General features: G+C 36.9%; 1 protein-coding gene across 35 annotated transcripts in view; it reads right to left on the bottom strand.

Annotated features, from left to right (window-relative positions):
* The window catches only part of NRXN3 (neurexin 3), a 1647030-nt gene that overhangs the window by 25951 nt on the left and 1594867 nt on the right, over positions 1-26212 (bottom strand). The window lies entirely within an intron of this gene.

Raw genomic sequence — 26212 nt, 5'->3', positions numbered from 1 at the left:
TATTATTAATATTTTTTCTTACATATCAAGAGGAAAAGTGTTATGGTACAGAAGAAAACGTTTTAAATGAAGGAGTTCTGTAATCTCACAAAGCGCAATGAGTGGCAAGCATATAGGACAGGTTCAGAAGAGGGACCTGGTTTCCTATTTCATTTTCATGGCTGTGGAACCAAAAAGAAGATATAGATACAGATACAGATACAGATACAGATACAGATACAGATACAGATACAGATACAGATACAGATACAGATACAGATACAGATATAGTCTTTCTAGGGCCATACCTATCGCATATGGAAGTTCCCAAGTCATAGTTGCAGCTGCTGGCCTACAGCATAGCCGCAGACCACAGCAACGCGGGCTCCGAGCCCCTTATACAATTTACACCACAGCTCACAGCAATGCCAGATCCCCAACCCACTGAGCAAGGCCAGGGATCAAACCCGCATCCTCATGGACACTGGTCAGGTTCATTATTGCTGAGCCACAAAGGGAATTCCCAAAAAGAATATTCTTGATTTCGAAAGGGACCCTACAAGGTAGTCTCTGTTCTGGGAAAGCTGGCATGATTCTGTTTGTCCTGAGAAGAAACTAACGTGTGGAAAGAGAAATGTGCCCAAGGAAGAGAAGAGAGACCTGAATCTGCAAGCCCTGGTCAGGTATGGGGTGCGGGGGTGAAGGCAAGTTTGATTTTAACTTTGTCCTTTTCAGCTACTTAGTTTTAACTTTGAATATCACTTCTGGCAAAACATTTAACCAGCCCCTTTTGTGTCACATTGAGTGTTAAAGTCTTTAGCAGAACATACATAAACAAGTATGAACACGTGGCTATATTTTGAGCAATGCATTAAATACTGCCTACTGTTTTCAGCAGTGACATTTTCATGTAGAATGGTATGTCTTTAGCTGTGATGCTGAGGAGCAAATAATACAGAGTTAAGTGGTTGGTTCAAGAAATGGAAAGTTTAAAAGGACTGGGCCTTCCAGGAGAGTCAGATGAGGTACCTTGTTGCACCAACACTGTACTCATTTAATAGCTGTAAGAGTGGCACCTGGAAATCTCATCAGATGAAAGAAAAGTGGCAGAGATGGCAACAGGAAAATGAAGAGAATGGGCTCTGGGTAAAATGCCAGCATTTGTAATGGAGTTTGCTTTTCTAATGGTACTCGAAATCTCAGCAGTGGTTAAGAAATGTTGGATTTCTGTGTCTTCGTTATGTTTCTTAGGGGCTAATAATAATTGTTATTATTATTGATGGGTGTGGGACAATTCTGTTCATTTAACTACCAATTCTTTGGATTTCCAGTCTATCTATATAGTTGTCCTTATAGTGGTACTTCCATAACAAACAACCAGAGAGTTTGTATGTACTATAATGCATACATTCTTTCATGTAGATTTCCTTGGGAGGGCAGCCAGAGCTATTTTCCTCTCCCTGTTTATATACAAGATGTTACTTGGCAGATATATGTTAGAATGGTTTTTCCAGATTGCAAAGAGTTTTGTACACCTGGATTATTTTCATTCCAAAAGGTCCAATTAAATAATCCTGTACTGCATTTGCATAATTATTCAATTTAGCTATATGGCAGAGCTTCCAATCTGAATTTTTAAATTAAAAAAAATTGTGTGTAAGTCAATTAAGAATTTTATATGTATTGATCAGTTGGTACTCTAAAGATCATTTAAGAAGGACTTGGTGCGTATTTAGGAAAATATGAGCCTTTATTTTAAGTGTAAGCTCAACTTTTTTGGATAACAAACTTTATTGAAAGTCTGTTGAAGATTATGCTTTTTCTCAATAAAAATGTTCATATAAACAAAATTTTGTGAAGACATTCAGATCTTGTCCATGGATACCAAACTAAATTCTTAAGAGGATAGCATTACAAAAACAAAGCAAGAAGTAAGATCTATACAAAAGCCTCATCAACTCTAGTTATATATACGTATGAGGCAACTGCACAATAAAAGCAACAAAAAGGATTAATTCTCATTACTATTATAACTTATGTTGTAGTTTGGTGCACTGGAATTTAATTTGTTCTCTTACTATCTCTAGTTATCTGCGTTAATATAAAAGGCCATTATTAAGAGCTGTGTCTAAAATTTGTGTTCAGTGTAAAACATATTTTATTCTAATATAATGTGGCTAGATATTGTTAAGTTTGATATTCATCAGCACTGGTAAAATGAACCCAACTTCAGGTGCAAATCTAATAGAGCTGAATGTTAATTAATGTGATCCAAACAACTTATCATTTCAGGCTTGCTTCTATTAGGAAAGATGTGTTATGGCTGTATGCTAATAGAAAAGTCTATTAGTTGCATGGATTCCAATTTCCTTTATCTATATTAGTCACTGAATGGTAAGTTTCTTCTAAGATTAATATTTTTTCATTTCTTTTTATGTTTAGAGAATTGGTTTAAAACCATAAAATTATAGCACAAGATTCAGTGGATATATTTCATATATTTTAATCTGATAGTTTCATATATAACTTTTAATCTAGGAGAATAAATCCATTTTCCTCTCAAGATTCAATTTTGGTGTCCACATGTGCAATGCTAGGTGGTATTAATAGCAGGTATGGCAGGCCACTTCATGTCTTTGTATATATTTGAGCCCCATAATAACTCTTTGATGAATAGATATTATTTACATCTTAAAGTGAGGTTTCTCAACCTCATCGTTATTGACATTGTGGGTTGGATAACCCAAACTTCTCTGTTGTGGAGGCTGCCCTGTGCACCAGAGGACTTTTAGCAGGATTTCTGGCCTCTACTCATTGGATGCCAATAGCATGTTCCCAATTGTGACAATCAAAAACGTCTTCAGAATTGTCAAATGTCTCCCAGCGGCGAAAATCACCCTCAGTTTAGAACCACTGGTTTAAAGGTAAAGAATCTATATCACAGAGAATTTAAGGCATTGGCTCAAGGTCATGGAGACACTGAGTAATAGAGCCAGGGCTACAGCCCATGTCTCTGATAGCTAATTCTCCCCCTCTCCCACCGCGGTCTGCAAGGCAGCCATTCAAGATACTCCATAGAGTGGTCTCTTGAACCATGAATATCATTAACATGGATAATGTAACATCATCAGTATACCTCGAAGGCAAAAATAACATATATGAAAGTGCTTGTTAAATTCTAAAGTATGAAATTTTCACATTAGCATGAATGTATTAGAGAGACATAGAGAGAGAACCCATTTAGAGATAAAAACTGGGGGAAATCAGAGAAGACATGAAAAACCCAGAGTAAAGTAAGCTGGAAACTAAGCTGAATCTGCTGCTGATTTCAAGTCTCCAATCACAGAACTGATCTTAAATAGTAGTTTAAGTACTTAATTCAATCTGGCTGCCATTGGCATCTTTCCAAAACACTCTATTAGCTGTTACAGTGGAATTTTGCCAGCAGCAATTTATCAGGTTTTAGTCTCTAGTGAGTAGCAGGTACAAACAAGGAAAATTCATTCTCAATGTTCCTTAGAGTGGCAGAGCTGTGCCAAACTGAAATAGCTTCATCCACCAGACATATTAAGCGAAATTGGAAAAACCATGTTTGGCAAGATTAAAAAAATAATAAAATGAGACACAATGTCTAGGCCCCCAGAAACTTGATATCTAAGGAATCTGTGGATATAGCCTCACTTTTCATGACTACATGGGATTCCCAGAAGCCTGGACAATCCACACCCCTTACTCTAACCAGAGGAAGAGCTTTCCTATCTTGCATGCATGAAACACCATCGCCTGACTCAGTTTTGCATTTATATCTGTACATGACCAGTTCTCATGGGAAAACCTGCACACACTAGCTCTCAAGTAAAGAGTATGTAAAAGAGTTAAAGTTGTGAAGATAAATCAGCAGTATGGTTACACTTCAGAGAAAGTACTAAATTTCTTGTCCCTTTGAACAAAATGACACAGCTGGCGAAAAAGCATTTTTCTTAAAATGATCTCAACACCCCCAATTTCCTATTGAATCTAGACATTTCCCTCATTTTTCTTTTCCTCATGATTCCCTAGTGGTCTCTCTCTCTCCCTCTCTCCCTCTCTCTCTCTCTCTCTAATAGGACTGTCGACTCTTAAAGACCTCATATCAACACTTTCCTGAAATGGACTGAAACCTCCTAGGAGTTTATCTGTCAATTTAATATTTGTGTTATCTGAAAAGAAAGTGAGCTTATTCAACTTCCTTCCCATTTCATCAATCAGTGTGAAGGAAATGAAAGGACTAAAAATGTGGCTTACAGCTATTAAAAATTCCTTGCACCAGGTAACACAGGATGTTCACAAAGTGCCCAAATAGTTAACTGAGCAAGTCTCCTTTAATAGATTAAATGGCTTAGGAGGCAGGTGATGAAACAAGGTGGTTTAGTCCATTAAGACCAAAAGGAGTGGTTACTTTGCTTGTGTCTATACTTATCTGAACTCTGATAAATAGAGTTTTTATATGGAGCAGACTAGCAGGCTAGTTCTCCTGCATTGCATTATGAGTAGATCTCTGCCATTGAATAGAAAACTAAGACTTTCTTTCCCTAGTTCTGGCCTGTGGGCATCAGGCAAGGGTGTCTAACTTCCAGGCTTTGTAAAAGGCAACACCCTCCTTTTGAGCACTGCCAGATCCCTTTTCTAACTAAGTACCTGCAGAAGAAAAACAGTCACATATCAAGCTATTCTTTCTTACTTTCTTCTTCTATCATACAAGAGCTGTACACTTTGGGATCTGTTGAGTATAATAACAGAAATAAAGGTGCCTCCATTCTAAAATTAAAAGAAAAAAAAAAGCATTTGTTCATTTTGTTCATTATTCAGAGCCGAGGGAACATGACTCCAAGCCCACTTCTCAAGTCTGAATCCAAACTCTGTGGCCAGATAAAGGATCTTATGTAAGTACAAAGCATCCTTTGTTTTTTTCACTCAGAAATAGAACAAACTATTTCTAGAGTCCAAACTGATTCTTTGCAAACTTATTAAAGAGTCTCACAAAGTTACACCTAAACTACCATAGTCATAACTGTTCCCTAGGACTTCCTTGACTTTAAAAATGATGCACCTTCCCCAGGTAAGTCATACCAGAGGCAGATCCAGTCATTTGTGTGGTAACAATGGCCTCCTCCAGCCTCCCATGCCAGCCCATTGTGAAAGAAGCGACCATGATGCCTAGCACATTTTTACAGCATGAATGAACCTCATCACTCGTCTTTCAAATGCTCCAAGTGTGTTGCAGACAGATAAACATGCCCTGCTTGGAGGAAAGGCCTGAATTTGAAGCCATGGAGCGTATCTCCTTCATTCAGAATGTGCTGAGTGAAGCAATGCATTGTAAATGAAATAAGTAAGCAGTGCTGTGGATATTCGGACACCTTCATTTAAGAAAAAAGTCATTGAATTCTGTGGCCACGGTAGGCTGGGTGTGTAGATGATGCTGTTATCATAACTCAGCTCTATTCCACTGCAAAAGATGCTTACAAGCAAACCTCTTTTCAAGGAAGAAAAATTCAGATAAGTCTCTTATCCCATAGAACCCAATATCCCTATCTACCTATCTATCGATCTATCTATCATCTATCATCTATCACCATCTATCCATTTTCATCCAGGGGCTAGAAATAAGCTTTTGCAGCAGCACAGATCATGACCATTGTGTGCGCAACAAAATAACTCATTTATATCTGGTCAGGCTACCACTATTGACCTTGATGGCTACTGGCTCCTTACTCCCTAAAATGTGCTATGTCACTTAAATCTAAATGATAATCAGCAGTAATCTTATAAAGTGCAATGGGTATCAGAAGTGATAGATTTTTATAAGCAGAAGGTAAGCCATACATGGGCAATGACAGGCAGGAAGAAAAACTGCTATTTCCCAATTGATAGAATATTTAAATTCCAATACAGTAAGTGGGATGTTGTTAGCAATCCGAAATGTGACTCAGAAAACTTGTGCGGTAGGAATCGTCATTCTGGAGTATATATCTAACTGTTTTCTTTTAGAAAAAAAAATTGTTCTCTAGAATAATAATTATTATCATTAGTTATAATAAATATATAATTTATGTAATACATATAAAATTACTATTATTATAAGTCTTAGTACAGAGTATTTTTCTTTTATTCCAATTGTGGAAGCACAGTTTTTTACTGTGGGGCAAGTATTTATAAATCAGGGCATCTACAAACTCTTCCCTTCAAAATCATCAATCATACTGGGAAATGATCAGCAATTTTAAAATCAAATCTCCAGTGACTTACCTGATAATGGTAATGGAAGGTAATGGTGAGGAAGAGGGAATGTGTTTCTCTAAAGGGTGGGGCCGTGTAAATTTAAGTAGATCGATACTGACCTCTTCTTCCTCATTCCCGCCAGTGCTATGCCATTCTCATCTCTAGCACAATCCTTTGAGGCAACATCTATTTCTTTAAAAAAAATTGTTGCGTGACTGACTCACCAATAGGCTCTTCAATGTTAATGTGTACGTGGTCTTAAGTCTCTCATGTCCAAGTTGTGTGGCTTGAAGAAATGATGCACAGGCACACATCAAACGGTAAAGTACCATCTGAGACTCTGAGCACCTGGAAATGGCTTTGGTGACTCTTGTAGTCTAAGACATATATTCCTGTCACCTTCTCCTGCATTAGTAGGAATAGTTGCACCAAAATATACAGACTCACTTTTTTGTGAATCAACCTTCCTCCAGTGAATGCATCATTTCACTCATGTTATCTCCATTCTTCACAAAGCCCATTCACTCCCCACCAAGGGGCAGTGCAGGGTTGCGAAATTCACTCTCACCTCCGTTCACCCAAAGATGCCAAAGGACACTGGGCTTACTTCTGGGAACGTTCTTTCTTTTATACTCTGGACAAAATCCTATGAGATAGTTGCTGCTCCCAAAATGACTTCCTCCCAGAGATGGCTGATTTTTTTCCTAACGCCTCAAATGGCCTGTAAGCTCAAAGCCTTTTTCCTTCTTTGCCCAGTTAACTTCCACTTATCCCTCATAATTCAGCTGAAATATCATTTCCTCAGAGGTTTTCCTGCCCCCACCCTGCATCCACATCCCTCGCCACTACCTTGTCCCATGCCCTTCCGTGACATGGGGCCTGTGCCTTTGCTTCACAGCTTGCATCAAAGTATTTATTTGGAGATCACCTGATTAATCTCCCCCCGCTCCACTCATCAGCCCCATCTCTGTGTTTGCTGACTCTTGCATCCTTAGGGCCTCTCCCAGGACTTAACACATCCTAAGTGCCCAAGAAGCAGTTGTTAAATGAACATGTCCATGAACAGTTGGTCAGAACTATCCTTTGTTTATCAGTGCCCTCTAAGGAGTGAAAACAAGAGAAATTTCCAGGGTTTTTCTTGCTATGATTCCAGTTGGTTAATGCTAAGAAAGGAACTCCTCTGCTAAAGCCCAGGCTGTCTCCTCCTGCTTCCCCAGAAATCCATGCAGGAGGATCTGAAGAAATTTACTCATTCTTCCTGATCTGTGACTAGCCCAAGTGTGGAAATAAAACAAAATAAGATGTCAAGAAAATGCTTCCAAAAATTCCTGAGCATGACAACTAAATGCAGTAGGTGATCCTAGATTGGACCTTGGACTAGAAAAAAAATTTAAAGTCCATTATGCACATTGGTAAAATGTGACTATGTACTCTAGGTGAGATTTTGAATCAGGCTTACATTTCTTGGTTTTGATAACTGTATTCTGATTTTTTTCCTTGTTCTTAGGAAATACACATTGAATGATTCAGGGTAAAGGAAGTTATTTCTGCAATTTACTCTCAAATGGTTTGTGGGGGAGGAATCTATCTATCCATACATCTATCTATGATGTTTTATTACACACTCTCAAATGGCTTGGATATATGTGTGTTACACAGACACATAAATATTTTTTATGCACATTCACATACAGAGAGAGAGGATGATAACAAATGTGAAAAAAAAGTTAAATTGCTGAATCTGAGTAAAGGGCATAAGGGAGTTCTATGTACTATTCTTACACCTTTTCTCCAACTCTGAAATTATCTGCAAATCAAAATTAAAAAAAAACTTTAAGGAAGTAAGTATATGTATCTCTGCAATTTTATGTACATATGACATATAATTATAGTCTTACTAATACACACACATACATGCAGACTTTGATCAGATTTCCAGTGTGACAAGAGCTACAGGGTCTACAATGCCAATGTGGAGTTAATTTTACATAAAAGAATCATACATAAACGTTACTGATTGATGCTTTAGTGCAAGTGTATAAAGATAAGAATACATATATTTTTTTTTCCAAAATCTGGGTTGTCAGTATTGATGAGCACATTTTCCAGGGCCAGTATGATGGGGGGAAAAATTGGCCCCAAATTATTCCTATACAACCTCACAACTCTCCATCAGGTAGGTCAGTTTGGGGAAAATAGCAAAGAGATACATTTGTGGATATGCTGAGTTCTAGAAAAGATAGTTTTCTTGTATTTATTTAATGAAAAAAATGAGTGAACCACTTTTCAGATTTCTCAGTTCCATCTATTGAGTAAGCATTGCACCTCATGGGACAGGGGGTGAAGGGAGGGTGGTCGTGAAGATTGTTCTTTGTGCATCATTGAAAAATGGGGACTTGCTCAGTGGGTAAGATCCTGCTTAGTCCAAAGTGGTGACTAAGTCTCCTTGAGGTTCTACTTCTGAAAGTTTCCAAAATGAAATAGAATCATAGCAAAGGAAGTGGAGGAAAAAGTCAACATGAATGGCAACTGATAAGGCAAATACCCATTTATCTAATTCAATAATACAAACCAGCATTTGCGCCGTGCCTGATCCAGAGAGAATCCATGAGTAATTTGGAAATTGGAACTACTGTAAAAATATAATAAAGAATGATTTCACCAATCGGTGTGATAAAGGGAGCTGTGTAATGGCATTTGGCAGTGGCTCCAGAACAAAACAATTCAGTAAACAAATGAAGTCATGACAAGGGAAGGTCATAAAGCAGACTCTGAATGTGGCAAATGAAAAGTGAAATCAGATTTTTTAATGGCTGCAAATACAAATGTTTGCCCTTTAGCAACACTGCCTATTTTCAAAACATGGCTTATAAGATCAGTGATAACTTAAGCACGTTATCAATTTTCCATTTCGGTCTTTGAGACTACTCGTAGATGCTATCAAAAAAAAGGAACATCCTTAGAAGCATAAAGCAAAGTTTCAAAAAATCAATTATATGTAAATTAAAAAATACTTTCCATGTGATGATAGTCATAATGTTAACTATTTGATGGGCAGCTTCTGATAAAACACCTCAGTAACAAAGCCAAAAAGAGCTGAAAGAATTTGTCCCAGAAAACAAAACAGAAATCAAAAAGTCTTAGCAAGCTCTCTCATCTCCTAAATATAAGTGTGAAAATCCCTGCTAGTGCTGATATTTTAAAGTGGCTGCTTTTATCTTTAAGTAACCCTGTTGTTTGAATAGTTGTGCTGCAGGCATCACATTTGGACCATTTGTTTTACCAGCTGTTTCTAAAAATACATTCATGATGCAGACTTTTTCAGCCTATCTCCAAAATTGCTTTTATTGAGGGCTTTTCCCCTCTTTCACCAGGGGAAGGGTAGAGACATGGAAAACAACATCTGCTGAAAGATCTCACAGCTTCAGGGAAGGACCACAGTCCTAAGCTTTATGTGGAAAAAAAAAAAAAAAAAAAAAACACCAAAAAACTCCGATAAGCTACATGACTGAAGAGACTGCCACATTCTTTTGGATTAAAGGTAATCAAATGTTTTAATTCATTCATATAATCCTTGGAACAGCAGTGACAGATGTTCCCTACATGGAAGAGGGTCTCAATTAATCTACAGCTGGCTTAATTTTCTGAACATCCTATCGAGGGAGAGAGGGAAGAAAATGAGGGAGGTAGAGAGAGAGGAAAGCAAAGTTTTTAATTACTTCTCTGCAACTGCATTATTTCATCTATTTATTACAGCTGACAAGCAGCTGGACAGATGAAGGACAGTCAGGCAGTGAGGATGCACACAGCATCTAAAGGTTGGGTTCAAGAACCAATCATATTCCCAAGTGTCTGTGGAAGGCCACTGCACAGCCCATCTGTGTTCCTGGTTTCCAAGCACAGATTTTATCCTTTTTGGTAACGAGTCATTTGCAGAATAGCTCTTGCCTACTGCTGCTCCATGACCACCTGGTGTGTCCATGGACCATTTGTCAGTTGATGAACAGGACTGACCCTAGTGAACTGGTGCGTGCTCAACTACACAGAGTCCTACACATCATCATCATCGTCATTGTTATCTTTGAATTCCTCCAGCAGCTTTCCTTGCAGGGCCTTAGATCATGGACTTAATTCAAACTCATGAGAAAGATGGGATCCACTATTTTTTCAAATCACCAGTCTGGTGGAGTTCCTATATCTAAATATTCACAAGCGTTTCCTTGCTGGCCTCCTAACATCATCTTTTACATTAAAGTGTGTGTGTGTGTGTGTGTGTGTGTGTATCCTTCCTTTCTAAGTGTAATACATACTCAACATAGAAATTTTGGAGTATGAATAACAAAATAAAGATCTCCCACTGACCATCACCTGATGCCCATCTCCGTTAAGTATGTTACTATATAATCTTTCTACCAGATTCAAGACACCAAACTTCTGATTTCCAATAAACACCCAATAAACTTCACATACCTTTTTATCAGGCTAAGTTAAGTGTAATCTTTTCAATACTTAGACAGTAAATTTTATGAGGCAAGAGGTTATTGGTATAGATTACCCAAGAGACAGAAAGGGTGGGAGGATATGAGAACTATGGAGACAAATTCAGGCACTGTCTTTAGTATAGATCACATCCTTCCTTTTAGCTGCAGACTAAGCTTTTGACCTTCTCCTGACAAAAGATGGATCATGTTATCTGAAATATTGGCTCATTTATCTCTTTGAAACAGTTCCCTTTACTTGGCAATCAGGCTTCAAATGAAAAAAAAAAAATTCTAGATTTGGATTCAAGTCTGTAGAAATTTCGATTTTTCTTTATGTTTAGAAACTGATTCTAACCTTCCAATAACAGGTATTTTAGAATTTTTTGGAAATCTCCCATTCAATTTTGTGCCTTTAATCTATTTCTTTGTACTGAGATTCAAAAATTGTCTTATACTTAATATCTAAGTAAGCTATGCCTGGAATAATAACTTCCTAGGGGCCTCAGTGAAGTAAATGGCTAGGTCTTAAGATCATTAAGTTCATAATAATATTTAAACCTAGAAAGGTCTTCAGTCTTCAAACTCTACTAAATCTAGTTTAAATCTCTTTAAAGGTTTCTAGTTTCAGGATGTTGGTTTATTTGTTTTCATAGACCAGGAGAACATGAAAGAAAAATCTGTGGGGGAACAACTGACATATAATTGCCAGCTTTTATTTTGCTAGTTAAAGATGCTACAAACCGTAATAAAACAGTATTTTTATAAAATACATTGATTATAACCATGAAAAAACTCCACATATATAATGTGCCCCCCATATAGGTCAGTTCTGTAAATTTAACTTTGTGGAAGCTCACTCTATTTTCCTTATTTTTTGCATTTCACCATGGATCAGTGAAGTTTTGGCATAGCTCAACACTAGGTTTGCATTTGAGCTTGGGAATCACTGCTGAACTTTCCCTAATAATCTGTCCTCCATGTAGGAAGGCGATATTACTGATCATGTACCTTTAGAGCATATATTTGCTGAGTGTGTATATAAACTACTTCAAGTCCCCATGAATCGCTTCCCCATGTGTCCATAATCTCCTAGTTGGCCCCCTAGTGACCAACAGAATATAGAGTTGCAGATTTGACCCCTAGGTGGGTCAGTAATAGACTGTCTTATGTGGCAACACTGTCCGGTGGAAAAAGGATGACCAAATTTTCACAATTTTCTCTGAATTCTCACTTGTATGCTACCTCAATTTCAAATAAAAAGCTTTGGGCTCTTTGGGAAAAAAACAAAAACAAAAACAAAAACAAAAACAAAAAAACTTGATATACAATTTTAGTAAAATAGCATGGATTATGAATTTAGGACACCTAGGATTTAATTCCAACTCTAAGAGAAACTAATTCAGTGACCTTGAACAAATCAATTTACCTATGTAAGTTTTACCTATGTCACCTAAAACAAAATCATTACAATAAACTCTCTCTTCAAGCTTACAGTCTTAAGAGTTATGTAAACTTTAAGGTTATAATTAAAAAAAAAAGAGAGAGAGAGATGCAAAAAAGGCCTTTAGCTTTATGGGAGCTTAAAAGAGGAACTGCTATGTTTAATTTGATACTCAAGGTCACTGAGTGACATCTTAACCAGAAATCTGACTTCTTCAGACTTTACAAGGGGGTTAAATCTAAAGGACATTTAAAAAATAGAATTAGAAACACTATGTGTCTCATTGCTGAAACTTGTTTGAATTTCATAGGGTCTATTTTTATTTTGGTGTTTTATTTTATTTTTATTTTTATTTTTAAGGCCACACCTGTGGCATATGGAAGTTCCTGTGCTAGGGGTTGAATTGGAGCTGCACGTGCAGGCCTACACCACAGCCATAGTAACATGGGATCCAAGCCGCATCTGCGACCTATGCTGCAACTTATGGCAACACTGGATCCTTAACCCACTGACTGAACAAGGCCAGGAATAGAACCTGCATCCTTATGGACACTATATCAGGTTCTTAACCCGATGTGCCACAACAGGAATTCCTATTTTAGTGTTTTAAAAATATGTAATTTGAATGCTGTTAAGTGAGGGTGTGTTCTCCCTAGTTGATGAGTTCTCACTATAGCTGATGTGTCAGACCTGGTCTATTTTATCTCTTCACGTTTCCCCCTGGGGACCGAATTTGCCCTTCTGCTTTTACAGGGCAAGTTAGTAATGACTAAGTGTAAACAAATAAAGAAATAAACAAGCAAATAAGCAAGTAAATATGCCAACCAACCACATATGTATTGCAAGTATAAAGGGAGAGAAGGAAATGGATTTGACTGCATTTTGCTATGTCCCTATCAGGTCATCAATAGCGTTTAATCTGCCCTTGTTTTATTTTGCGTTTTTTTATAACTTCTTTGAGCTCAGAGACTTTTAAAACACTAATTCCAAATTATGTTATTTTAAAAGCCAACTCATGCACCTCCTGCCCCTAAAAGTCCCTCCTAATGGCTCTGTCCCCCACTGCATCATTTCTTCATTTGGTTTTTTGCTTTCTTTTGGAGCCATAGTTCAGAATTTGAGAACTCCAGGCATAATACCACACCATGGGGCCTTGCTAATGGAGAAAGCTCATAATGTTATCACTTAGCATCCTGGCTTCCAAAAGTTAATCTTATGTTCCCTCTGGGGTTGGGATACATTAGGAGCTGGCTTCAGAGTTTACTCGCTGCTGTTCATAGAAGAGTCTTTCATATTTCTTTCCCACAGATTTTTAACATTAAGGATGCTAAAAGAACTAACCGTTAATTTATGGAGTCAAATCCTTAGGTAACAAAAGCCACTCTCACAGTAATACGAAATGTGGCTTTGTACCTGTATTTTCATAGCTTGCGCCTGTCTCCTTGGCTGCCAGGTGGCAGAACACATTCTTCTCCTCAGGATGTTGGAAGCTCCTTCCTGCACCCTACCGCATAATCCTTTGCCTCCGACATTCAGATGACTGGGATATAAATAGATGCTTTTGCCTACAATGCAGGAAGGAGTCCTGTATATCGTGCCCCTTCCATTCTGCCCTCCCTGTTCACTGCCTGTGTCACCAAGATCGTTTTTCTCACCTTCCCCACAAAACTTATAAAGCTACCTATCAAAAAGTACAGGGAAAGAAGAGATTCTCAGCAGGCCGCAAATATCATATCTCAGTCATTTAGACATTTGTCAGCTCAATAACCCACGGATGAGGTTTGGGGAAGAATTACTGGGATGGGACACAGTATGTGGGCTAGAGTTCAAAGAAGCTACTGACAAAGAGGTCTGAAAGCAGAGAATGCAGCACATGCTACGGCCAAGGCACAGAGTGCAAAAGACAGATTTGCAAAAAGGAAAGGCAAAATAAAAAAATCAAGCACTTACCAAAAAAAATCCAGCTGGGGGGAGGAGACCCTGATTTTGTGTGTTTGTTTTTTATCATGTTTCATATGAGTGATTGCGATATTCAAAGCAATGGTGAGAAATGAGCTTGCAATGTCTTTCCTATCCCATAGCACAAGGGGTCTCCTATGCTCAGGGGGGAACTCAAATGTTTATTTAGCTTGGCTATAAAATGAGTAAGAAGGATTCATCTATTAAAAAAAGAAAACGATTATAATTCCCTAAACTATCAGATTTCTTTAGATCAGGGGTCAGCAAATTACCAAATCTAGCTTGATGCCTGCTTTTTAAAATCAAGTCATAGTGAATCATAGCCATGAACATTGATTTATGTATTGTCTATGCTGCATTTGTGTTACAACAATGGAGTTGAGTAGTTATGACAGAGACTGTGAGACTCTCAAAGTCTAAAATGTTTATTCTCTGGCCCTTTATGGGAAGAAGTTTGCTGGCCTTTGCTCTGGGTGATGAATCTGACAAATTTGAACACTTGTCAATATAATATTGCCAAGTCTCAGGATCCTTCAGTAAAATGGGAGTCTTTGCTTCAAAGCTAAAATGGAAGCAGAACTCAAGGAGAGTCCGCAAGTATTTTCTTTCTTTCTTTCTTTTTTCTTTTTACAGCCGCTGTGGCATATGGAAGTTCCCAGGCTAGGGGTCAAATCAGAGCTGAAGTTGCCGAGTCTATACCACAGCCACATCACTGGATCCAAGTTGCATCTGTGACCTATGCCATAGCAACACTGGGTCCTTAATCCACTGAGTGATGCCAGGGATTGAACCGGCTTCCCTGTGGACACTATGTCAGGTTCTTAACCTGCTGAGCCACAATGGGAACTCTATCAAGAATTTTTAATTGTACTTTTTTAAATGAGACCATCAGAAGCTTGAGCAAGCTATACTTTCCTTGGAAAGATTCTAATAAAAGCAAATACAGTTTTAAAAAAGTGCTTTCTATTTCATTGTGAATTTTAGTTCTTAATAACTCCTTTAAAGAGTCTTTCTTTGCATAAAAAATTCAAGGCCCCAAAGAAGGTTTGGGATTTTTGGTGTGTGTTTTGATTTTTTCCTTTTTTATAGTTGGAGACACATAAGGCAAGGAAGAGAGAAAAATGAAAGAGAAGATAAACACATGGGAAGGAATTTAAGAAATGTCAAGAGCACACAGATGTCAGAAAGGGGCTGAGGTAAGAAATACATCCTCTTAGGTACACATTAATGTTCACTTATTTTGTTGCTTCCTATTAGCTGTAACATCTAAAGCACCATGTTCCAAAGAACATAATTATCTGTGAAATGAAGAAAATACGGAAGGACTGACCTCACATAAGTGATGGTATTTATCCTGAATACTGGAACCATTCCACCTTGCAGGAAGCCAGGGTAAGTTGTTTAAATCACAGCTGTTTGGATAAATCAGAGCTAAACAATTTCATAACCCCTACCTACCAACCAACACTTTCAAAGCCTGTGAGATACACAGTAATTAAGCCATCTAACAAGGATTTCCCAAACACTTCATATACTCAACACACAGATCTTCCTTCATTACTATCAAAGAGGCAGGTAGTTATTTATCTGTATGGGTCAACAGAAAATGCTATATACTGAGAGACAGTAGAACGCCATGATTTGTGTGTGGGCTCAGGGCCCCGCTGGCTTGGGTTCGAATCCCATTTCTTCTACTTTCTTGCCGTGTGACCTTTGGACCATGTGTTTAGTTCCTCTGTGCCTCAGTTTACTCATCTTTAAAATGGAAATGATCATAATAGCAGCTCATGGGATTATTAAAGAAGGATTAAAGGTTAAAATGTTAAGTATTTAGAACTATACTTGCCTAGAGTGAGTGCTCAATGAATATTTACTGAATGAAAGAGCAAGGATAGAGGTATGGAAAACTTACAGATGAAGGTCTAGAAATCACTTCAAGGGACTTTATTCAATATTATGTCTGCTTTATTCAATATCATATCATTGAAAGTTGACCTCAAGTGTAGCTAAACCTGACGCCAACTCAAAGTACAATACTGCCCTATCAGCAACTCAGTCAGAGACTCTATCTTGTTAAATTAGAAGGGCTAATAAGACCCACACTTTCCTTTTTAGTGCCCAGATTTCTAAAACTCTTTCACAAAGCAATGATTAAATATCTAAGAGTAAAATGGTTTTTTAAAGCTATGGCCATTTTCTGCAATACAGTTGTTCTCAGGCTGTTCTAAGTATTAATATACTAGTTTATGAGAAAATGTGGAAGTAGAGGGCACTGACATATTTCACTGTGAAGCTGCTTCATTAACATGCATCAAGTACTGTAACTAAATAAAGTTCATTATATTTTAAAAGTTACAAAAACATAACAACTGAGTAATGGAAACATGCTGGATATTATAATTATGTGCTAAAAAATGCATCTATTATAGTCTTTCCAAAGCTCTAGAAACAAAATTTGGAAACCTAAGAAATATCCTGTTCATCTTCAGTGTTACTAAGGGAGGAATTTTTGGCAATTCTATTTTGAGGAAACAAAATTAGCCAAAGCTCCACAAATGAGCATGTCATCGCTCTAAAATGTAGTGCTTTAATAAGTGTTTAAGCCTGAGCCTCTGTGCACACTGCAATAGAAATAAGAAGTACCCATTTTCAAACAGGTTGGAGTTTGAATCTTATCTCTGCCACTCTGTGCAGGTATGTGACCTTGGAAAACCAAACTTTTTGAGTCCTGATGTTCTTAGCTGTAAGGTGGCCACAGTAGTTGCTATGTCATAATAACAAAAAATGATATTTAAATAAAATACCATGTGTTAATGCACCCAGCAGAGCATGGTACCTGGGCCAGTGATATGCTGAGAGCTGGCTGATGACTGCTGATTGCTACATTTTCAGGAATTTTCCATCAGTTGTTAAACACAGCCATTATCAAATATGTATATACATACACACACACACACATATATATATACACACACACATACATACAAAGGTAATTAAAGAGTTAAACTCAGTACTTTCTACCCCCTCCATCCCTCCATCCTTCCCTACCTCCTGTCTTACCTGCCCTCTCTCCCTTCTTCCTTCTCTCTCGCTTCCTTCATTAGAAAGTCCCTCATCCATAAAGCCCATAAATTCTCCTCTTTCTTTGCCCTTTCCCTCCCTTAAGATCAGCAAAGAGCTAGCCTGACATGACTGAAACATCTCATCATAAAACCATCCGCCTGAAATGCTTTCTCTTCTCCAGGTTAAAATATGGACTGTTCAATCTTAAGACCTATTTCAAAAATCATTAATCAATTAATTTTACACCTATTTTATACTTTCTTGTTCCACCTTTATGAATAAGGAGGCTGAAGTTGTTACAAAGATTAATCTTCAAACCATTAGTATCAAACAAACTAAATCATCCCAAGTTATGCAGCAAATTTCCTGGATAATCACAAGTAAAATTCCAGCATCTGAATAATTACCTGGGTGCTTTCTTCCACCTCTCTCTCAAGAAATTCAAACTCAGTTCTCAGAACTTAAAGCTATGGTGTATATCATTCTTTGGAAAGAGAAAGAATTTTGATCTAAGTCAAAGTGTTGGCTTGCTAATGCTTCCATGAGTTAAAAAATAAAATAAGAGATATATCATTTGACTCAGAGAGATCAAAAGATAATCTTACCTTGAAATAGGCATGAAATAGAACCAGTGAGTTTAAAAAAGCTTTTTTTTTTTGTCCCTCAGATGCCCTGCCAAACACATTTATATTTTAGATTAAAACACATGAACAAATAAATTTTATAATAAAACCCATTCAGATTTCCACAAATTCCTCACCAATTCAGGAACAGACACTGCTCTATATAGCAGAAATAATGATGTTCCCCACTGACGTTCTCTGAAAAGATGTTCTGTTGATCTGTTCCTGACGAAAATGTTTAACTAGAAGATTGATAATCTATGGGAAAACTCCTTGGAAATTAGCTTACATGAAATCCTTTTAACAGTAAGCCCATTTAAACATGCCAAAGAAATCAACAAGGGTTTCTTATTGTTGTTGATGGAGTGGTGGTTTGGCTATTACCCTTAGCAGTTTCCCAACTGTAAGTTTTGCCTCCTTAGCCAGATAAGGAGTGCAACTTATGACTTCCAGATGCAAACCATAGTAATCAGGCTTACAACTTGACTGAACATTTGTTTTGCTTCTTTGTGAAGTTCCCTGAGAGTAAGGTTAAAAGTAGGAACAATAGAGGAGTGAGAGATAAAGGGGGAGGATTTCAAACCACATATTAACAAACAGAGAACAGAATCACAGAACGACACTAGGACAGTGGACTCCAAGACAGGATGGCAAGACAGATGTGCCAGACGAGACACATGCTTGACTGCTGTGCCAAGGAAAGCAAGCACAAGAACAGAACCATACAGAGATGCTGCAGGAGCAGCTCTTGGAGCTGCCGTGACCCCGTGGAAATAATAACATGAGAACCCATGAAATTATAACTACAAAAGAAAGTTACCCCCACAACTCATACACTGGACTTGCTGGGTTAGCCTGGATGTGTCACTTAGATGGAAGACAAGATGGCATCATTACAGGCCATGCACTGGTGATGGAGGCCATGGTTAGTGGATTAGCTACGAAACTGTCACTGCATGCCACACAATGATCCTGGCTTGTCCAGAAATAAAAGATACAACAAAGAGTCTATATCTGCAATAAAATTCTTTTTATGCCATCTGAAATTTGTGGAGAGGGATGTGTTTCTCTGTTCTTTCTGCATGTTTTTCTTTATTTATTTATTTTTCTGGCTCATTTGTCCTTTTTTCAATGAATTACATTGTCATAAAGGGGAGAGTAAAGGCAAGTGGCCTGTGCAGATATAAAGAAAAATAAAAAGGGAAAAGGAAGAAAATTCAAAGAAAAAATGTATAGGAGGAAGAAGAGGAAAACAAAGTACTTCATTCTTTTATACACAACTTTCTTGGATTTTGTTGGGGTTTGTTTTGTTTTGAGCACAAATACTGGAGGGATATGCTTAAGGGGGAGGAATTAGAGATTAGGATGGCAAGAAAAGATTTTGTTGCCTTGTTTGATTGTATATCACTATATCTCTCAGTATTTAAAAAATAATGACTCATTAAAGTATAGCAATGAGTTAAAAATAGCCATAATGACCAAAATACTAAATGTAAATCAAAACAAAATAAATTGAACCACCAAAAATTCATGCGGCACAAGATGAGGTGAAACGACAGAAAATGCTCTTCAAATATATACAAAGTATATATCTATTTATATATATACACAGGAATGTGCATATATGGATAGATATATCTGTATAATTTTTTCTCTCCACCCCTCCCAAGGATAATTGAATTATGGAATCATCATTGTAATTATGATAACGAAGAAAATAAAACCTAAAGAAAAATTAACATGCTTTTTTGCCAAGTTAAAACAGTATCATGCATGTCCATGTTGGCTGATGTAAGAATGACGGTGTGAATTTCTGTGTAAATACATGGCTGATGGCAGGGGCTGTTGTTAATCTCTGTTTACATTAATCTAATATTTATACTGTGTCTACATATATATGGAATGACAGGCACTATATTTTTAATATACACACATACATAAATATATATATATATATACACACAGTATATATACTGGGGCTTAGGGGAGAAAAAAATATAGAACTAAAAGAATAAAAGAAAACCCATAAAAAAACTCTCTTTTAAAACCCAGTCTCTCTTTATTTATTGTTTTCTCTGGTTGGGGGACTTGCTTAATGATTTCATTAAGCTCACTCCTTATCAACTACTTGCATTGGCATTTGAAAACAGGAAGTTCTCATGAGTCTGGCTTGAAATTCTCCCTTCAACATGCCCACCCTTAACCTATTATCTAGGAAGCCCTGGCCTTGGCCATACTGTATATGTGTGGTACTAATTTTTCAATCATAACAAACCAGGAATCCTATGTCCCCAACCTAAGATTTAGACAAATGCTCTCTGCCACTGATTGGCATCACCTGTGATTTTTTTTCTGGCTTGTCCTTGGATAGAGTATGCTAATTGCTGGATTAGATACCTCATCTCTGAGGTCTGATAATATTCTAGGCATTTGCATGGTCTACATTATTTATTCCCTTCTTACCCTGCCTTTCCTTTTATTCCCCTTAGTTTTACATCTGTTTCCCTAATAAATTATAAACACTCAAATGAGTGATCTTGCTTTTGTTTCTTTAGCACTTACTCCAGTGTCTACACAAAGTAGTCACTAAAAATTGTTGCATAAATAAATTATTTATTAATCTTTCAAACAGAAGTGTATGTATCTACACATTGATCTTGATTCCCTCTATTTCCCAACATAACCAAAACATCTTGGGTAGTGGAGATGAATAGAATTTTTTCATTTTTATCATTTTTGTTATTAGATTTGTTGTTTTGGTTATAAAATCTACAGCAATGATCAATCCACAAACACATTTTATGCACACTATGCCTATATTATCAATTACCTAATTGCCTAATAGCCAATTGTAGATTTTTCTATACTTTTTTCTGTCTTTTTAGGGACTCACTCACTGCATATGGAAGTTTCCAGGCTAGCGGTCAAATAGGAGCTGTTACTGACGGCCTATGCCAAAGCCACAGCAGCACCAGATCCAAGTTGAGACTGCAACCTACACCACAGCTCATGAAATGCCAGATCCTTAACCCACTGAGCAAGGCCAGGGACTGAACCTGCATTCTCATGGATTCCTTATGGCTGACCCACAACGGGAACTCCTCTATTCTTAAGCTAATTTTCAAAGCATTTTATCACTAGAGATTTAAAGGGCACATATTTGGTCCAAATGTTAAAAAATTAGTTTGGGTTGGGGTAGAGTTGGGTTATAAAAAAATGATGTACCCTATCACAGAGTGGTTTAATGAAGGAAGATAGAAACTATGCCATTAAAGTAGAAACATTATATGCTCATGAAGGTACTCCATCAGGGAAGGAAGTTCAAAAATTGGTAGGATTTAGCTTAGATCTAAATATGTAAATAGCTGTTTGGTTTGTGTATATTAGACATGTATTATATCTCAAATGTAAAAGTGACAAATGTCCACAATCAGTAATGATTCACTAAATTAATGAAATTCACATCTATTTATATTTTTCTTTCCAAAGCTAAAACATTTCTCCAATTATGACTATTAATACCTTTACTGAAAGTGTTTTTAAGTGGACATTAAAATTCAAGGTGAATTCTGGATAGTGTGATACTCAGACATTCCTATGGCATTTTATTTAGGCATTTACTATTCTACTGTACAATGAATAGCTACTTGACTGATGGTATTTAAACACGATTCTATTTACCAATCATATGAGTTTCCATAGGGAAAAATCTTTCTAAAATTAAATAAAAATCAATTTCTTTGTAATAAAAATGTACAAGTTATTAACTCTTCGAGCTTGCTGGAGACACTTGTGACAAAATGCAATTCTATAAACACAAGATTACCAACGTCATACTTAAGGCTGATAATCAGCACATTTATTATTTTTCATCTATGGATTCTGAAAAGTGATGTTCTATTTCTTGTTATCCTTTATTAGAAAATTATTATTGTCTTCAGACTGCAGATACATTTTTCCACAATATTTCAGCAAATAAAACTCTAAAGCTTGATGAGCCAGATTTTTAGTGCCAGATTTTCATATTATAAATACTTTACAAGGTATCACAAACTGAAAGATTAAGAACCCAGTTCCACCTGGAGAACACAAATAGGGATAGGCTCTTGGTGTTTCGCCAAATTTAAATTTCACCACTCTGGGCTGGGTATCACAGTGTGACTAACAGAGAGGAACAAAGTAGCAATAACATCTTAAACAAATGTGAGAACTGCAGATTTGAGGAGTAAAAATACATGTGAAAACTACTCTGGGAAGAGTAACTATTTTGTGATCTCAGATTACTGCCCTTAGTTTAAACATCTCCCTCGATGCAACCACTGTGAAAGTTGTTTAGTACAATCATATTGATGGATGGATGTGTTTCATCTTTACTTCCTTTTACCGTCTGCCCTCTGGTGGAAGTGCTGTCCCTTGAGACTTGATCAAAGGACATTTAACAGAAGTAGAGGCAAAAAAAACTAGCTAAGTGACAACTAGAAAGATGTATCTCTGGATAGTGGCTGGATGAATCAATATAGTTGTTAATTATTGCCTTGCCTATTTCTCAGGTGTAGAAGATATTTCTGTTTATTTTTTCCTCTGGTCTGTTGACCCCCTGCTTCCAGGATTTTTAGAACCTTAAGACCATAAAATATGTAAAATTCAGACAGTTAATAATTTTTAATTATCTGAAAGCTAAGCTAACAATACCTTCGTTTTGATGTTATTTTTATTTTTAAAGATGGAGACACTGGGCATAGAAGGTGGGGGAGGGAAGGGGAGGGAATGAAAAGTGAATATCATCACTTTGCCTGTATTTCAGAATTCATTCCCACATTTTAGATCACAAAGGTGAACTTACAAAAGACCTTAAATTTTAGTTGGCTTTTACAATCTCATGAGGGAAACCCACTTCCCAGTGGTTACTTGAATCCTCTCCAGCTTGTCTATTTTTTGTTATTGTTGAATCTAATGAGGTAAGAAGGACAATGAAATACGAGTTACTGCACAATGTAATATCAATAGAAGTGCAGTTGGAAAGAAAAGGGTTTCTATGCAAAGACACAAATCTAAAATATTAAATAGACACTGACTTCCTTTGTGGAGGACACAATCAGTGTTTGCAAATTAGGAAAGTTAAAATTCTGACCCTCAACTTTAGGTACTTGAATAGTTTTTCAAATATTCTTCAGAATATTTTCATTTGATACAGTTGGCTTCATTATGATTTTATAGTTTATCATTTCATTTCTGGGTTCTCAAAGCAAATGTTCAGAAAATGCAATTTTACCTGCAAGTCACTATCAAATGATCTAGTTCCCAGGAAAACAACGGGTAGGGCAAAATAGAGAATTATTTTTGTAAAGAAACACGGATTTTGTCAGGGTGACACTTACTTGTATGAAATCATTTATTTTAAATAATTCATTTAAAGGGAAATGAAGTGAGAGGTATGAAAAATCTCCAATTTTAATTTAAGATTATGAGGTATTTTGAGAGTCATACAAATTCAGTCAACAAATATTAATTGAGCTTTCACTCTGTGTCTCATGATTCAGGCTCTTTTTAAAAAAAAAAACTTATCTACATCTTTTCTAGCAAAAATATACAGAGAAAACTTGAGATTTGTCAGGTTTACAAGGTTTCTAGACTGTCATCAACACATCTCTGAAAAAATTTAAGTTGTCCCTAAACATGATATGACTAAGCTACACCAAACCTGGGGGATCCCTAACTGCCAAAGTGAGTTGTGGGTATAAAAGTCATTTGTTTACATCTGACTCAAAACCAGCAGCTTTGAAACCCAAAGAAAAGTCATTTCATTTAAAATGTGAAATCCACATGAAAACAAAAGTTGTGGAGTATAACATATACTAAACTGCCCAAATTTATGAAAAGCAAGAGCTTCTAGTCGACCTAACTTAATCAGAAAAGAATCTGGGAGTTCCCGTCATGGCGCAGTGGTTAACGAATCCGACTGGGAACCATGAGGTTGCCGGTTCGGTCCCTGCCCTTGCTCAGTGGGTTAACGATCCGGCATTGCCGTGAGCTGTGGTGTAGGTTGCAGACAAGGCTCGGATCCTGCGTTGCTGTGGCTCTGGTGTAGGCCGGCAGCTGCAACTCTGGGAACTTCCATATGCCACAGGAGCGGCCCTAGAAGAGGCAAAAAGACAAAAAAAAAAAAAAAAAAAACCAGAATTTTAATTTTTAGTATTCACAAAGAATCTAAGGATTAATAATATATGTCAAAATTACTTAAATGTCACCATTATCCATTGCTCCATGGGCAATGGAAAACTTCTCCTTAGGCAGGGCAATACCTAGCCCCAGAAACAACTGTGTGGATGTTTTTGATTTTTAATCCATATTATTTCTGAAAAATCTGAAGCCTATATAGTTTTCATATAATGCATAAAAGGACTGGATACCTCCATGCATGCAATCTTCATCAGTATTAATCATATTTAATATTCATCATATTAAATATGCCTCCGACATATTTCCTTGTGCATCTGAATCACCTGCCAGGAATATTTTAGGGAGTAAATTTAGAAAAAAGAAATGCTCATTCTTCAAATGTGTTGAGTTAAACAATCCCAGGCAGAGGGAATCAATATCAGTTTCTTAGAGCTACGTGTTAGCTGCTTTGGGGTGGGCACTATGTCGCCTACTTTATTTATATATTCTCTCCCATACTCTCTTGCGGAACACAACAGATTGTTTTAAAAACTACTTTTGTTCCCCCACTGCCCCATGTGATTATACACTCAAGAAATGCTGGCACTGAAGTTCTGTCCTCTGTTTTTGAATCAGATGAAACACCTGTGCTGCCACTAAAAAGCAAATGGACTTTGTTTGAGGCCATTCAAGTTTGGACCTGTTCATGTTCAGTACCAAATGGTAACGTACACCCACAACCTGGAAAGCTATAGACCTTGTGAATCTGAGATCTGGAAAAGCCCTCTGTCTTCTTATGGACGTTGCTATGGAGATGACTGTGTGTGGGAGGGGGCAGGTAGCAGGGGAAGACGGTGATAATTCAGAATAATCAAGCCTAGATTTTTATAAGACTTAAAACCTAAAGATTTCATAAACATTGTTACATATATACAGATATCACTGCTATAAAAGCAAGAAGACCAGAAAAAGGACAAATAGAAAATCTAAATTATAAGTCCAAGTATCTTAAATTAGTGGCCACAAAATCAGTTCATTTAACATATGTCATAGAGATCATGTCAAATTCATACATGGATCCTTGATATCTAACACAGATAGAGGACCCTCAAAAAATATTTGCGAACTGAATTCTGCCAAAGAGGCAATTTTGATAAGTAGGTCCATATTCTATCTTCCCACAGCTCATTTGTGAGAACTCTTGGAATAGGAAGGCAAATCTAGAGGTAACTATATCCTGCCTGGGGGCTCAGAAATATTTATTGAGTGAATGAATGAATAGATAAATTAAATAATGAATGAAAATTTCTTGCCCATATTCTGGCATAGGTTGGAGGTATCTTCCTTTAGAGGTAAAGCCTCACTTGATATACTGAGATTATTACCCAATAACCTGAAAAAAAATCTGACTAAACAGGTCACAGATACTTTCCTCCCACTCAGCTGACCTTCCCAAGGAACAGATCACACTCCAGAATGGAAAGTGACCCTACATATTATTGACATGTCCCTGTATAATGCTAAGAACAGGAACCCACAGAACTTCCTGGATCCAAAGCCATGTGCAAGATACCAAGCAGTCAGGCTTCCACAAAATCGGAAAATTGTGAATCATTTTAGGGTAACAAATGAAAGATTTTTACTTTTTAATACTAATACTTTTTTCATGAATCTTAAATTTCCCCAGAATTAACAAAAGATAATGTTTAACGGCTCTCCTTTTTTTTTTTTAAAGGAAAAAAATTGTAAAGCAACCCAAAGAGTCAGCTAGAAAATTCTATTTATTTCTCTTGGCCTTTGCGGAAATAAAATCCTTACCCAACTCCAACTTTTAACTCTATTAAACATACACAGAAATTCGATGATATCTGTTCTCTATTTTAGATATATAAATATTTAACTTATAGCAAGTCTCAAATAGATGACTTGGGGAAGTTGATAGGAAGTACTCAGGGACTGCAGTTGCCTGCTGGACATTATATCATATATAGCTCACTATAAAGAAAGACCGTAAAACATCAAAATGTATCTGGGTGCAAATGGGGAACACATTGAAGCTTCTAATTGCCAAAGTCATCTCAACTTCAGCACAGTAGATACATTTTGAAGCATCTCAGCCGTTGACATGGCATGGTTCTGTACTAATTTTGTGTTTACTCTGCTGTATTGCTGCACAAATTCTCTAAACACACAATGAACAAAATTAGTATAAATATAATACCATGTTAACTGCTGTTGAAATCCCA

Source organism: Sus scrofa, chromosome 7 (assembly GCF_000003025.6).
Source record: "Sus scrofa isolate TJ Tabasco breed Duroc chromosome 7, Sscrofa11.1, whole genome shotgun sequence".
NCBI lineage: Eukaryota > Metazoa > Chordata > Mammalia > Artiodactyla > Suidae > Sus > Sus scrofa.
The sequence above is the reverse complement of the archived record's forward strand: the minus strand, read 5'-3'. Positions and strand labels throughout refer to the sequence as shown.